Below are 16,687 nucleotides of genomic sequence, written 5' to 3'. Positions count from 1 at the left end.
AACGCCAATACCCCGAAAGTTATTACCCCGAATGGGTCATTACCCCGAACGCCACTACCCCGAATGGGTCACTACCCCGAACGCCATTACCCCGAATCTATAACATTTTGAGACTAATTCTAATTAGATAGTGGGAAAATTGTACGATTGCTTATGAGTATTGAGCAAGTTTGGCTTAACAATGATTTTTTTAAATTTTAGAAGATAAAGAGGAGCTAGATTTTTATTAAACAACTTTTACTTACTAAGTTTTATTTGGGTTTTTCCACTAATTTTGATGAGATTAACACAGCTACACTGCAATGCTCTAAAGAATAGCCTATTTCTAAAAGAAGGGTGAATTTATTATGAAAACGATAACTTCTTCTTCTTCTTGACATTAACGTCCTCACTGGGACAGAGCCTGCCTCTCAGCTAAGTGTTCTTATGAGCATTTCCACAGTTATTAACTGAGAGCTTTCTTTGCCTAAGTTGCCATTTTCGCATTCGTATATCGTGTGGCAGGTACGATGATACTCTATGCCCAGGGAAGTCAAGGAAATTTCCATTACGAAAAGATCCTGGACCGACCGGGAATCGAACCCAGACACCTTCAGCATGGCTTTGCTTTGTAGCCGCGGACTCTAACCACTCGGCTAAGGAAGGCCCCCGATAGCTAGAATACACATAAAAAATGATGTAGTTAAGTTTCGTTTTGGACACTGCTACCCACTTCCTCCACTTGGATTTTTTTGGAGGTAGACTACTAGTATTGAGATCTTCTAAAAGATTTTGTATTAAAAAAGAATGGGACCAGAAGATCACCCTAATATTATCGCTGCACCTGTTGTTCTATGGAACTCGTTTAAAGACCAATCAGTTAGACAATCATTTCGCGGTGGTATAGGAATGCTAATACACTTGTAGATGTTAGAAAAAAAACCACGGCCTCTGATCACCGTTACAGTAAATACTTTCGTTTATTTGTGTTTACTTTCGTTCATTCAACTGAATTTCAATAAGAGAACTACAAAAATAGGGGCCTTTCTTAGGCGAGTGGTTAGCGTCCGCGGCTACAAAGCAAAGCCATGCTGAATAGACTGGCCCTTAAACAAAAAAGTTGAAAAACTCAACGGGGCACCCCCTAGATATGAGCCTTAGGGTAAGAAAAACGCTCTCTCAAAATTTCAACTCAATTGGTTGCTTCACCAGCTGGCGCATTCGATTTGAAGTTTGTATGGGATATTCGTCTCAAATATATTGAAAATTGATCCTATGTCACTGTTTCGTTCCGTATACTAATTGTTCGCGTTCAAATAAGCCCAGAATGACAAATACACTAGTTGATACCCTAATGAACATAATTGCAGAAGGTTGTATCTGGATTCAATCTAATTTTCATTACTCTTTCAGTTGGTGAAAGTTGGGCTTAGATCAGCACTCCCGTATAGTCACTTATATGCATGCGACATGTGCCTCAGCTCGCCCAGCGTCATAGGTGGCTATGATGCGCTTAGTGGCTACCTCCAAGCTATGTTGAAGAAATACAAGCAGTGTTGCATGATATACTTCAGATGGTTAAAACACCAACTTTATTAATTTTGATCATGGCACAATCTTCTACAATATTCTTCGCTATTACATCAAGTACTGTTTATGAGATTATGGGTCCAATTGAACGCGATCTTAAATTTTCCTGAACCAAACAGTAGATGATGTGCTGTTGCTCATATGTTTGAGCTGAAAATCCCATATTAACTTCAATTCAAATGCGCCAGCCCATGGAACGACCAAATGAGCTGAATTTTTCAGAAAGGCTTCGTCTAACCCCAAGAAATAATCCTGGGGGGTGCCCCGTGGAATCATACAACTTTATTTTTCTCCCATAGTGAGCTGGGCCAGTCTAATGCTGAAGGTGTCTGGGTTTGATTCCCGGTCGGTCCAGGATCTTTTCGTAATGGAATTTCCTTGACTGACTTCCCTGGGCATAGAGTACCTGCTACACGATATACGAATGCGAAAATGGCAAATTAGGCAAAAAAAGCTCTCAGTTAATAACTGTGTCCCAGAAAAAGAAAGAAGAACTTCAATAATAGTTGTGTTTGATTCAGTACAATGAATAAATGATGATTGCTGAAAAGTGGTGAGCAGTTCCATAAGAGACCTGACTGTTTTATGCAAGAAGATAAAAGAAGGGGAAATTTATGATTAGAATTGGCAGGATTTACTTCAATGAATGCTTTAAGATTATCCTGCTTTGAAAAAATAGCTGATCATAAGGAAATGAAATATTAGTCTATAGCATATCCAACGAAAATTTAGAAGAACAACCTATTTAAGAAAGAAGGACAAATATCTGGTGAAATGCTTACAGCCATGACGTGCATATTCACTGTAACAGCGTGGAGAAAGGAAAATCATTGTTAAGAACAAAATTCAAATATTAACAGCACCAAGAAGTCCAAATACCAGTGAGCACGCAGCTGTTCAGCAAGACCATATTGAGGGTATGGGTTCGAATTCCTCCGATTTATTTATTTATTTATTTCGTCAAGCATAGGTAGACTACATACAATAATTACAATACTTTCTTACATGCTATGGATTACTAGCATTGAAAAGTTCCTAGACATCCCTGGGCTTAGAGGCACATGTACAAGAACGGTTAATTGACAAGGAAAGCTCCAATAAAAGGCATGTTTTGCTTAAAGCTCATTCACGAATTTTATAACGCTGCAGGGGGTTATGGGTGGTTGTTCTCGAAATGTTACACCTCATACAAAATTTGTAGCATTTCCATACGAAAATGGCAATTTTTGGCGTTATGAAATTTGTGAAATGAGCTGCGAAAGTATCCACTGAGCTAAGAAATAGGCACAGTCCCAGAAATAAAAAAGAAGATAGTTGCCAACAATATTTTTCGAAAGAATAGCTAACATATGAAAGAAGGGAAAACATATTATGAACATTTTACCGATGAGCTTTCCACATCATTGATTACCAGTATTCATTCGAGACGCAAACATGAATGGTCAATCCTCTATAACAGTATGGTCACCATTTTTGCACGCAAAACAAGATACTGCACTGTATCTCATACTATTCGGGGTAATGGGTCATTCGAGGTAGTGGCGTTCGGGGTAATGACCCATTCGGCGTAAGGCGGCATCCACATATTACGTAACGCTCTAGGGGGAGGGGGGAGGTGTAGGCTCAAGCGTTACAGCTCATACAAAAATTTGAAATTTTTCATACAAAAAGCGTTACGGAGGGGGGGGGGAGGTGGTCAAAAAATTTCAATTTTAGCGTTACGTAATAAATGGACGCTGCCTAATGGCTTTCGGGGTAGTGACCCATTCGGGGTAGTGGCGTTCGGGGTAGTGGCGTTCGGGGTAATGGCGTTCGGGGTAATGGGATGGAGCCCCTACAAGCTCCTGGGGTTTTCAAACGCTAGGTGCTTTTGACGACCTTCTGCGTGTGTAAACGGTGCGTGGCGGCAGAGAATGAACCACGAGCTCGCCCAACTCTACGGCGAACTTAGTATCCAGAAGGTGGCCAATTTGGAAGGATACACGGGGCAGGGCACGTTGAAAGGATGCCGGACTCCCTGCAAAGACGGCAGCGAACTAGATGGGCGATCAAATGAACAACGGATTGGCGAGCGTGGGGCAGAACCGAGGATGAAGAGATTCGGCAATGGCATAAGCATTATAAATTGATTATTATCACGAAAATTGAGATTTGTCCATGCGTAATATTGTCTACTTTATGAAATAATGATTTGACATTACCGAAGTATTACGTCTCATTGATTCCGCAAATGATTTATGTAAAATAAATGCTGTTTTAACTAAAAATAAAATACTGACAAAATGTTCCATTTCAGTATTTCAATAAGTATGGGCAATTTAGGAAATACAGATTGCAGTATCGATTTCCTTTCATAAGGAACGGTTTAGGCGTTTATAATTTTGGTAACTAAAAAAGTAAATGACTTTCAACAGTTTGGCCTTTCTATTCGCCATCAGGAACCGCGAATTAACCCGTATAGGCCTGAGTGCAAGCAAAATCTTAATACTCTCACCGCTCAGCGAATTCTTAACGGATTCAAATGATTTTTTGTAATATTCTGGCACACATATCTAGTTTCTAGAAGTGGACAGAGAAAGGCGGAAATATTCCTGTTGTGGCATCTGTATTCCACATGTCATCCAATCCCGCATAGCAACCATAGTTTCTAGAAGGACCACACCAGTGGTACCTACCGCGAAAGTCAAAACGTTCCCATAGCATCGAACTGCTTATGTCGAATTCGTTTTTGAACCCAGGTTGGAACTGGCGCAACCCGTTCTGAATCACAGTTTCAACCTGGGTTAAATTAACGAAAAACCAACTTATTTTGTGAGAGGTACTTGGAGTCATATGGCATACTTTATATGTTCTACGAACAATTTCCTTTAGGGGGATGGTGTGGCATCTGTATTCCACATGTCATCCAATCCCGCATAGCAACCATAGTTTCTAGAAGGACCACACCAGTGGTACCTACCGCGAAAGTCAAAACGTTCCCATAGCATCGAACTGCTTATGTCGAATTCGTTTTTGAACCCAGGTTGGAACTGGCGCAACCCGTTCTGAATCACAGTTTCAACCCCAACCCGATTCAGGTTCGACCGGACTACAAATTGTTTGACGTTTGTTTGTTTATGTGTTGATCACCGACCCAGTTCCTAAAAACGAAAACGACATTAGGCGACACATGCAATGTACGCATAAGCAGGACGATGACCACCAACCGTTTCGACAAATCTGACATGACAATAATGTGTCATACTCATATTTCAATTTCTCAAAGCACAGTCGGTAAGTTATCACCAAGTGCCTTCAGCCTTGAAACTGCCTTCTCCACATGTGCATTCATTCTCTCTCTTTCTTTCTCGATACTGATCGTTATCGATCGCTCACACGAATACATGCATATGATATCCAGCTACCTCCAGTAGGACCTAATGTTAAACGAAACTTTGAATAAACGATTCATTCTATTATCAACCTCAGTCAAGTAGAGTTGAGGATCATTTCACTTCGAAAAACCATTATCAAGGCTGATCGCCTCATGGCGACCGGACTGTGAATCAAAGTGAAAATTGTACTAAAATATTTGAACACATCATGTTAGTGAAAGTTCTGTTCCTGATAACAACGATTATTCTTTGGTGCTTTGCTTATACGTTGTGGAAAATGCTAACAGTATATTATCAGTGAAAATCAAAAATGGGCAAAAGCAGTTCAAAACCAAAAATAACCACGAGTGGAACTAACGTGGAAATAAACACTATTCTGGAACAACACCAAGAACTACACGAGAACCATGAATTCAAGCTATGGCTAATCCTTGTCCTAGTTGCAATACAAGTGATAGTTCTATGTTATAAAGAACTCAATTAATGACCATGTATTACATACATCAACGGCTGACTATGAAGTAATGCAATCCGTAACGTCAGCAGCAGGAGCGCAGTGACTTCAAAAGTGTATTAAACCCAGGGCTAAACGGCAACTTGGAGTGGCCCGGTCGATGGCTAATCGGCAACATGGAGCGGCCAAGGGAGGATAGCGACAACGGGAGGTATCAACATTTCAACACCCGACACCCGTAAATGAATGACGTGTTCTTCGATGTTACCGATTAACAGGTGAGCCAGTGATCGTCCTCAATTCCCACTATCGCTAAACAATTGAAAAAGTGAAACTTACAAATGACCTCCAACATGCTAATTTAAGTTCCTTTTAATGGTAATGAAGAAAAAAAAAACCCCAAGGTCGTGCTTTGTGCTAGATGTGAATCATTAATATTGAGTTAATTTTAGGTAACTTTAAAAATTTTGAGTAAATTCCCAAACCAATGGATCTAGTTCAAACGGTGTAAATGTATATTGATTATCGAATTCAATCCCATTTATGGATTTACAAGAAGTAAGGAGTGATTTGGAACTAAGAATAGCAGAATTGAACTCAATTTTAACCAATTTTTCAAAAGCACCCAGAAGAAATTACTCACAAAAGTTTTTACATGCAAAAGAGAATAGAGCCAAAATTATATATAATGACGTGAATACCATTTTGGCTTACAACGAAGCATTATTTCATGAAACCGAATTGACATTCTACACTAGAGGGGTGAGGACAAAATATAATGAAATAATTCTTCTTGTTAATAGCAAACTACCTTTTGCTAAAGCCGATGCAGTGGATTTCAAAACTGCTGCAAACGTGCTATTATTTTTGGCTAAATTACGAACAAAAGTGAATTTGAGAAGAGTCTTACCACCAATCATGGCAGCCCCGACTGTTGATATTAAACTTGGCACTAGCTTAGTACCAGTGTATAACGGTACACCTGAACATCTGGAATCATTTGTCGACGCAGTGAACCTTTTTAGTGATACTGTCGTAAATACATTCGCCGGGGCTACTGCCGATCAGCAGGCAGCAGCTCAGGTTACCGTAACAAGATTCGTCAAGACTCGACTAACGGGCGTTGCCCGTCAAGTCATTGCTGAAGCCAACGACTTACAAGGCATTTTAAACGCAGTAAAACAACACTGTGAACCAAAAACAACTTCCGATAATATCATTGCCAAGCTCAAAGCCGTGAAACAGAAAGATTCTGCGGAATCGTTCTGCAATGAAGTGGAAAAACTGACGGCACAACTTAAAGCTACCTACGTCAGGGAACAAATCCCTTTAGATAGAGCAAGTATTATGGCAACAAAAAAAGGCGTCGATGCTCTAATTGATGGAACCAAAAGCAGCGACACTAAAATTATTTTGAAAGCTGGTACCTTTTCAAAGATTTCTGATGCGGTACAAAAGCTAATGGAAAATGACAAACCAACTCCCACGACACACAACGCTCAATCTTTACTCTAAGAGGTACAAATTCACAATATCGCGGTAGAAATATTAATCACGGTCGAGGAAATTTTTACAACACTAGAGGAAACCACAATAATTCGCATAGATATCGTGGAAATTATCATCATCAGCGAGGAAATTTTCACAACAGAGGCAATTTTAATAGAAATGACCAACAAACAAGAGGGTCGTACCTCCATCGTGGATCATATCCACAGAGAGGACATTTTAATGCGCATCACGGAATGTTTTTAGCTCAACACATTCCACAACACCCAATGCCACAGCAACAAAATCTCCCGCAAATACAGCAAACTTCCCAGGTATCCCCAGCAATCCACCAAAGCAATCAAAATGCACCTCAAAATTTTTTAGGTATCCCCCAGGGGCAGTTTATGCGATAAACCTTGCCCAAACTAATTTTGTTCTTTTAAATATTGAAGGTTCCGAGCAACAATGTAGCTTCATAGTTGATTGTGGCTCAGACATTTCCGTTCTGAAAATCAGTAAAATTAAATCCCAACAATACTATAATCCAAATGACAACTGCACAATTTCTGGAATAGGTAATGGTACTGTAACCTCCTATGGAAGTATCATTACTAGATTACAAATTAACGAAGAGTCTTTGCAACATAAAATTCATTTAGTGGACAACACTTTCCCAATCCCCACGGATGGAATTTTGGGAAGAGACTTTTTTACAGCATACAGGTGTTGTATAGATTACAACACTTGGATGCTTACAATTAAAACTCACCACAATATTACTTCAATTCCAATTTTTAACGAAGCAAAAACAAAACATATTATTCCCCCAAGATGTGAAATAATTAAAAAAATTAATTTGCCTGATCTCTCAGAAGATATGGTTACCATATCCAACGAAATAGCACCCGGATTAGTGTATGCAAATTGCATAATTAATAACGACAACAAATTCTTAAAATTTATCAACACTACGAATGATAATTTGATTATTCCCGAAAACTTCTTTCCGAATATGACACCATTGCGAAATTATTGCTACCACAATAAGATTTCTCCACACACAACGAACAATCTAAGAAACGAACAATTGCTACGCGAGTTACAACTAAAAAATATTGACCCAAAAATAAAACCAGAGCTTGAACGTCTATGTATGGAATACAATGACATATTCACATTACAAGACGATAGCCTCACTACAAATAATTTTTACGAACAGGAAATTTTGCTGAATGACAATTCTCCTGTTTATATTAAAAATTACAGAATCCCGGAAGCACAAAAAACTGAAATCGAAGTACAAGTTCAAAACATGTTAGATCAAAATATTATTCAACCTTCAATTTCTTCATACAATTCCCCAATATTACTTGTTCCAAAGAAAACGGCTTCCGATGATAAAAAATGGAGATTAGTTATTGATTTTCGACAACTAAATAAGAAAATCGTACCAGATAAATTTCCGTTACCTAGGATTGATGAAATATTAGACCAATTAGGCAGAGCAAGATACTTTTCTACTCTTGACCTAATGTCTGGATTTCATCAAATTCCTTTACACCAGCATTGTAGAAAATTCACAGCATTTACAGCAGGGAATGGTCATTTCGAGTTTACTAGGCTTCCGTTTGGACTAAACATTAGTCCGAACAGTTTTCAGCGCATGATGACGCTGGCGCTTAGTGGCCTACCACCCGAATGCGCATTCCTTTATGTAGATGACATAATTGTTATTGGATGTTCGTTGAGTCATCACCTTAATAATCTTTCCAACGTTTTTGCTCGGATGAGAAGTTGCAACTTAAAATTAAATCCGAAAAAGTGTTGTTTTTTTTCAGATCAGAGGTCACATTTCTTGGCCATCACGTTTCACAGGAAGGAGTACAACCTGATAAAACTAAGTACTCAATTATAAAACAATGCCCAGTACCGAAAAATGCTGACGAAACACGTAGATTTGTTGCATTCTGCAACTACTACAGACGTTTCATATTTAATTTTGCCGAAATTTCACACCCACTGAACCACCTTACCAAAAAGGATACAAAATTCGAGTGGAATGAACAATGCCAGAAAGCATTTCTTACATTGAAACACCAATTATTATCACCAAGAATTTTAAAATTCCCAAATTTTAAGAAAGACTTCATTATCACGACTGACGCCTCAAAAGTGGCTTGTGGAGCAGTTCTAGCTCAAGAGTATGACGATATCGAATTACCTGTGGCATTCGCCAGCCGAACGTTCACGAAAGGTGAAGCGAATAAGTCAACTATAGAGCGTGAACTAGCCGCTATCCACTGGGCGATTGAATATTTTCGACCATATGTATATTAGCTTTACACTAAAATCCGACCACGAAACCGTACTAGGGAATGGAATTTTCGGACTAACTTTGAAGGGTGAATACGAAACTTTGAATTCAACGATTTATTCGAAAGCCGCGTATCGCAAGAGGACCGGTCCTTTGCACTTCTGTCTACTGACTGTCCTCTCGATACAATCTCTAACAAAACTTCGAGTAAGAGAGTCACTTATGGTCAAAAGGAGAAAATATAGAGCTCACTCAGAAAAATTCAGATGATCTTAGGGTTGTTCTAATTCACAATCTCACATGTATATGGCAGAAAATTTGTAATTAAAACCGACCATCGACCGCTTGTTTATTTATTTACCATTTATTTATATTCATCCAAGCTAACACAAATGCGATTGGACTTGGAAGAATATGACTTCGTAGTACAATATATAAAAGGCAAAAGCAATGTTATTTCAGATGCACTCTCCAGAGTAGATCTAGATGTACAAGAACTTAAAAGTATGTATATATTAACCAGGTCAATGACTAGAAATAAACCAACACCTGTAATCATTCAATCGGCTTCACCGGAACCTGATCAATTCCGAGTATATGATGCCATTACAGGTCGTGACACTTTTGACTTACCTAAGCTTCGTTGTTAACCAGAATACAAATAAGGTTAATTTAGTTTTATTCAATAAAAACTACAAAAAGAGTCTTGCTTTAGAGCAAGATCTCGAATTGTTAAATTTATTACCCACGCTACAGAAAGCATTCGGAAAAATTGATAAAGGGATCCCTACAATTAATAATACAAATATAAATGTGCGCACAAATAAGAAAACAAAAACAAGAAATGCTATTAAATTTAGCTCGAAAAAGCCTAATCATTTTGCATTGGCTACAAATGACCAAATTTTCCAATATATTGATGTCAATACATTTAAGGAATTAGGTAACAAAATTCTTAGGAATGTTACCATTATGTTGTACGATAGACCAAAAATAATTTCAAAATTGAATGATATTGAAAATATTCTTCACCAGTATCATAACACTCCTCTCGGAGGACATCCAGGAATAAACCGTTTGTACAGAAAATTACGACCAATTTTCTATTGGTCAAATATGAAACAAATTATTACAAATTACGTAAAAATTACGTAAATGCGAACTTTGTAAAATTAACAAGCATTTTACTCACGTACAAACCCCAGCCATAATCACGACAACGCCCATTAAACCATTCGAAGTAGTATCAGTTGATACTGTAGGACCGTTTCCGCTTTCAAATAATGGAAATCGATATGCAGTATCAATGCAATGCGACTTCACAAAATTTGTCATATTAGTACCGGTCTCGGACAAAACAGCAGCCACTATGGCAAAAGCCGTAGTTGAACATTGCATATTAATATATGGACCAATGACAAAAATTAAAACTGATCAAGGTACAGAATTCAAAGCTGTTTTTGATGAGATGTGCAAGACTCTGCAAATAACTCACACTTGTTCCGCCGCCTATCATCCACAAACGATTGGTGCGTTAGAGAGAAATCATAGGTGTTTGAATGAATACCTACGAAATTTCTGTAACGATCGATCTAATGATTGGGATAATTGGCTTGCATACTACTCTGTTGCGTATAACACAACTCCTAACCTTGACCACAATTACACACCGTTCGAACTAGTATTTGGTAAGAAACTAAACTCTTTTGAAATAGTACAAAACAAAATAAACCCAGTATACAATTATGATTCCTACGAAAAAGAAATGAAATTCAGATTACAAATTGCTCATACCCAAGTTCTAGATGCCATACGAAAAATAAAAATGAAGAGAACCCATAAATTAAATGAAAATGTTAGAAACACGGATATCAAAATTGGCGATATTGTTTATTTGGAGCAAGAAAATAGAACTAAACTCGATCAAGTCAGTTCAGGACCTTATAAAGTCATTACTACAACAGTATCGAATGCTACAATTACAAATGACCAAAACAAATGTATAGAAGTTCATAAATCACGACTACTTAAATTTAAAAACTAAATTTTCTAAAGGGGATAGAGTATCTGATGATCTTTTAAAATGTAGTATTTAAATTCCAATTTCAACATTAACTTTTCCATAGATCAATAACACAACAAATTATATCGCAACCGAAAAACAGCATGTGATATACAAAGAAAAATTAACGAAAAACCAACTTATTTTGTGAGAGGTACTTGGAGTCATATGGCATACTTTATATGTTCTACGAACATTTTCCTTTAGGGGGATGGTGTGGCATCTGTATTCCACATGTCATCCAATCCCGCATAGCAACCATAGTTTCTAGAAGGACCACACCAGTGGTACCTACCGCGAAAGTCAAAACGTTCCCATAGCATCGAACTGCTTATGTCGAATTCGTTTTTGAACCCAGGTTGGAACTGGCGCAACCCGTTCTGAATCACAGTTTCAACCCCAACCCGATTCAGGTTCGACCGGACTACAAATTGTTTGACGTTTGTTTGTTTATGTGTTGATCACCGACCCAGTTCCTAAAAACGAAAACGACATTAGGCGACACATGCAATGTACGCATAAGCAGGACGATGACCACCAACCGTTTCGACAAATCTGACATGACAATAATGTGTCATACTCATATTTCAATTTCTCAAAGCACAGTCGGTAAGTTATCACCAAGTGCCTTCAGCCTTGAAACTGCCTTCTCCACATGTGCATTCATTCTCTCTCTTTCTTTCTCGATACCGATCGTTATCGATCGCTCACACGAATACATGCATATGATATCCAGCTACCTCCAGTAGGACCTAATGTTAAACGAAACTTTGAATAAACGATTCATTCTATTATCAACCTCAGTCAAGTAGAGTTGAGGATCATTTCACTTCGAAAAACCATTATCAAGGCTGATCGCCTCACTGTGGCCGGATTATTCCGGTGGGTCATTGGGTCAGGTCGGATGAAGAGGGAACTGTGCGTTTGTGCCCATGGAGGTAGGCAAATTTAAAGTCACAGATTAGTTCCAGAATCGGCTATACCACTATATCACGGAATTTTAATAAAAATTACATTAATGTAAACCTGTTGAGAAACGATAGAATTGGATAACTATGAGCCCTGCATTTGATTGATCCTACAAATGACCATTTTCGGGTCCCCGGAACGCCTCAAATTTACGATAAAGTGGCCAATTTATATGAACATCTGTGCCAAGCTCATAGGAATGCATTTTAGTGCACAATTATGTTTGATTTCTACTTTTCGAGAGTTGAAACGGTTTAGTATACAACAAATCTTTAGTCGGTTCTTCCGGGCATTACGTCCGAATGGCCACATCCGGTATATTTTAAATGGTGCAAAACTCTTCATTTCTACTGTTGAATATCAGATCTTAACTATTTATGCTAATTAAAATGATTGTCATTGCAAACAAACAAAGATGATTTGGCATGCCCAAAAAATAGCCCTCTTTTATCCGACGTTACCCAGTGACTCACCGGAATTACTCCGGCCACATGAATATTTCCGAGTTCCTCTGGCCACTTCTAGAGACTAGATATGTGAACCAGTAAACTGACAAAAAATCATTTGAATCCGCTAAGAATTCATCAAGCGGTGGGGGTTTTAATATTATTGCTTTCACTCAGGCCTATACGGGTTAAGATAGTAACGCCACAGGCATACAGACGTATTGCTTAGGACAATTTTCTTTAGAACTCTTCGCCCAGTCCACACCATCAACATCTGATGAGCATGTTGAATGAAATACAGTTTATGCAACAAGAACTGCAGATGGCGGTTATGTGAAATTTCAAAGACAAAGCAAATCGATTCGTTTGGAACATAGCGAATCTGGAACGATCGTTCAGAGAAATTTAGATGGAAATTTCGCCAGAGCTACGTTTTGGTATTTTAAATGTTATCTAATATGTAACAAAATTGAAATCTTTCCGAGATCTTATTGTGATTTTCCTTAAAAAAAAACTATCAAGGTTACCCAGTTTTACAGTACTCTGTTCCCAAAAAATTTTATAGTGTTACACAATTATCAGTTGTGCCTGAGAGCGGAGAACTTCATACTATATTTTTCGAATTACTTTGTACGATGTAGAAACTAGCGCCATATTGATATGTGCAGTGAGTAGGAAAGCATGTGACGCAGGTTGTTCATTTATTTGTTAGCGGTACTTCAAGAAGGCTAGTCAGCAAACATCTTTCGAAAACGATCTCAACTCACCACATGGTTAAACTATTGTCCGATGGTTCTTACACAGAATGATAGGCATTTCCTAGCTAGACGCAGAGATCGTTGTTTGCTATCCGGGGCAAAACAAGTGTCGACAAATACAATTACTGGCGGCAAGGAAGCCTTCAAGCGCATCGCGTCCGATGGTCTCGAGTATGAGCTTTGTATTTGTTGCGCCAACACACTTGTTTTAAATTGGATATCGCAACCCTTTCCACGTTTGTTGTAAGCCACTAGCTGGATGGTCAAGCAGGAAGAAATGCACTCAAACCTGCCGAAGACGCGTGTTACGCGATCTTGAAAATCCGTTTAATCATGAAATTCCTGTGAGGCGTTGAAGCCATGGTCCTGAAGTAATGGAACAAACTGCCGGGTGGTCGTCTTCATTCCGAGAAACCGTTGATGTTCACTGACGGTACATATCCGTTCCAATCAATTTAGTTTCAATTTTTGGAAGAATGAGTTTCTAAGCGTTGGAGCGATAAATGATAGGCGAGACCACTTCATGCTCGAAAATGTATTTCTTGTCCTTTTTCAAGTGACTAGTAAGTAACAAAAAAAAGGGGAAAAACGATTTTTTAAAACATATATAGAACACGACGATGATAAATTGAAAAACAACAGTAGAATATCAATGATACCGTGAAATAGGGTGAAGTTGATCACTTTTAAGTGATCCTGTTCAATAAGAACTTGTGGGATGCATGTATTATCACCCATATATTTTTAAACATATACTGGTAGAATGTTTATCGAATAACATAAAGGCAATTTTTTCTGTAATAATTACAAAAATATTTTTTTCAGAAATTAAGAATGTGATACCAAGATGAAGTTGATTAATTACTGTGATTACTGTGTAATAGGCAATCTCTTCACGGAAAGAGCATTCTGTACTCTTTATCCTAAATGTTAATTCGAAACTGGGGTCAGAAAACAAATATGGAATGTATAAGACACACGGTGTCTCTGGTAGAACAACATTAATATAAAAAAAATCAGTATCGCTCAAACATCCACCAAATGAAAGCTTAGGCTTTCCCCTTTCATTTGAGACCGGTTTGGAAATGTTCTATCGGGAGGTCCTGAACATTTTTTTCAAAACAGTACGATGCCGTTTGATTCATTACTGATTTCTAAATTATGGTCCACACAGTCATTTTCGTTCATGTTTATCTAGGAAGCCATGAGAAATTTTGCTACGAATACCAACAAATAAAAAGGACTTAGCATTAAACCATTTTTTTAATCCAATTATTTAATCCAAATTTTAATCCAGGTAAATACGGTCAAAACGGTTTACAAATGCTCACTATTATACATTGCAACAGCTCGAAGAAGCTGTCGATCATATGCTTCGGCAAGCAACTTGAAAATGGAAATGAACGGTTTCACTGGCTTGTTCACCGTATTTGCTCAAACCACTTCCTGTGATTTGACAAAACTCCGGGATATGATAGCGCAATATATGGAACTTCGAGCTATTGCGTAAGCCTGCTCCAATCCACGTTTTCGAAAAGTTCTCAATCTTTTCTGTATAATCATCAACCAAACTCTTTTGACAACAACTTTTACGTACCTGATCAAATTGATCAAGCGCCTGAAATACAATTTTTCAATGAAAAAAGATAATTTAGGAAGTAGTACGATAACTTACAGTTGCTAGCAAGCTGAGATCCCCATTCGCTTCCAAAACATGCCGATTTTTCAATAGCTTCTGACAGTTTCGGCCGGTGAATCCATATTTACTGTGGCGTTGACAACTGCTGATCCTCACCTGTGATAAACGAATTAATTTTAAGGTCATTTTTATTAATCACACGATCAAACTGCTGATCCTTACCCATTCCTCGGCGGTATTTAGATCATTGGATTCTACTTTTTTGTAGATAGCATTTACAACTCCTAGCGTTATATGCAAGGACGGTGGTTCGTCAATACAATTGAAGAACTGCTTCGCCAGTTAATGGTCCGAGCCGAGATTTTTCCATTTCGCGGACATCTCGCGGATGTTCGCGAAGTGTTCGTGGATGACCAGCTACATTGGATAGATCGTTTTTTTTTGCGCGGTACAGTATGGGCAAGGAAATGTTGAACTATGTCCCATTATTCCGCAAAGCAGATTGACAATCTTCAAATCTCCAGCAATGAAGCACTTGAAATTGTTCAAATGTAACAGTGTCGTCCAGATTTTCTCAATATTGCTATATTTTTCCGGAACGCCAGGAGCAACAGCGAGCAGCAACAGCATTTTTACGCCAGTGTCCTTACATCGGCCTTGAGTCCTGGTAACGTCGGAATTATGCTCGATAATCGACAGGGTCACCTTAAGGACCCTCCTCCACCATCGACATCAATCCTGCAGAAGGAACTGCCCAGGTTTGTTTGGTTGCACAGAATTTGGTGTCGATTTCCAATTGGATGGTAAACCGTGTAGATCGGACAGTTGCACTTGGCTCTCTTCATTTGTCGGTTTTTGTCTCAAATATTGGGCAACCGCGGAATCACCAGCGCGAGCAGTCTAGATGATGCTGACCAAGTTGCGTTGTAGCACTCGTGCAAATATGACGCATGCCTCTGTGCTTCTCTGAGTAGCAGATCGAACATAAGTTCAATGGGCACTTCCTTTTTGCATTATCGGTAGTACTGGTTCTACCACGTTTTCCCTTTTGTATTGGTGAGATTGTTGTTCTCGCAGCATTACATATTTCACACAAACAAATGCTATTGCTTCGAGTGGAAAGTTTTAGATTGTATTTAAATTTGTACAGGTTTATTTTGGTTACTGCACGAATAAACCTCAAACGTGCAAGCTCGACATATTTTTGTAGGATAATACCAAGCTTTAATCCTGATGTCGTGAAGAATCTGCTTTTCAATAATATCAACTACTTTTGTTGATAACGGTTGCAGACACTGCTTCTTCAAACACATATAACACAGTACGCAAACCTTCGAACGATTACCTTCGTGGCTTTTCGGTTTCATTTTTCAGGTCTCCTGACAGAGTTTAGTGTAAACATATATTTTTAAATATGTGCAAAATTGTAATATAGGGGGAGATCCCCCAGTACCGGACACTTAAGCCACTAAATTCATAATTCGAAAAATATTGATTTTATGGGCTCGTGTTACCCATTTATGATAAAAATTATCATTTTTATAGTGTACAAAAATAAATTTGAAAATATAAATATGAATTTTGACATTGTGATTTGATGATGTATTTTAG

This window comes from Aedes aegypti, chromosome 1 (genome assembly GCF_002204515.2).
Source record: "Aedes aegypti strain LVP_AGWG chromosome 1, AaegL5.0 Primary Assembly, whole genome shotgun sequence".
Taxonomy (NCBI): domain Eukaryota; kingdom Metazoa; phylum Arthropoda; class Insecta; order Diptera; family Culicidae; genus Aedes; species Aedes aegypti.
The sequence above is the reverse complement of the archived record's forward strand: the minus strand, read 5'-3'. Positions refer to the sequence as shown.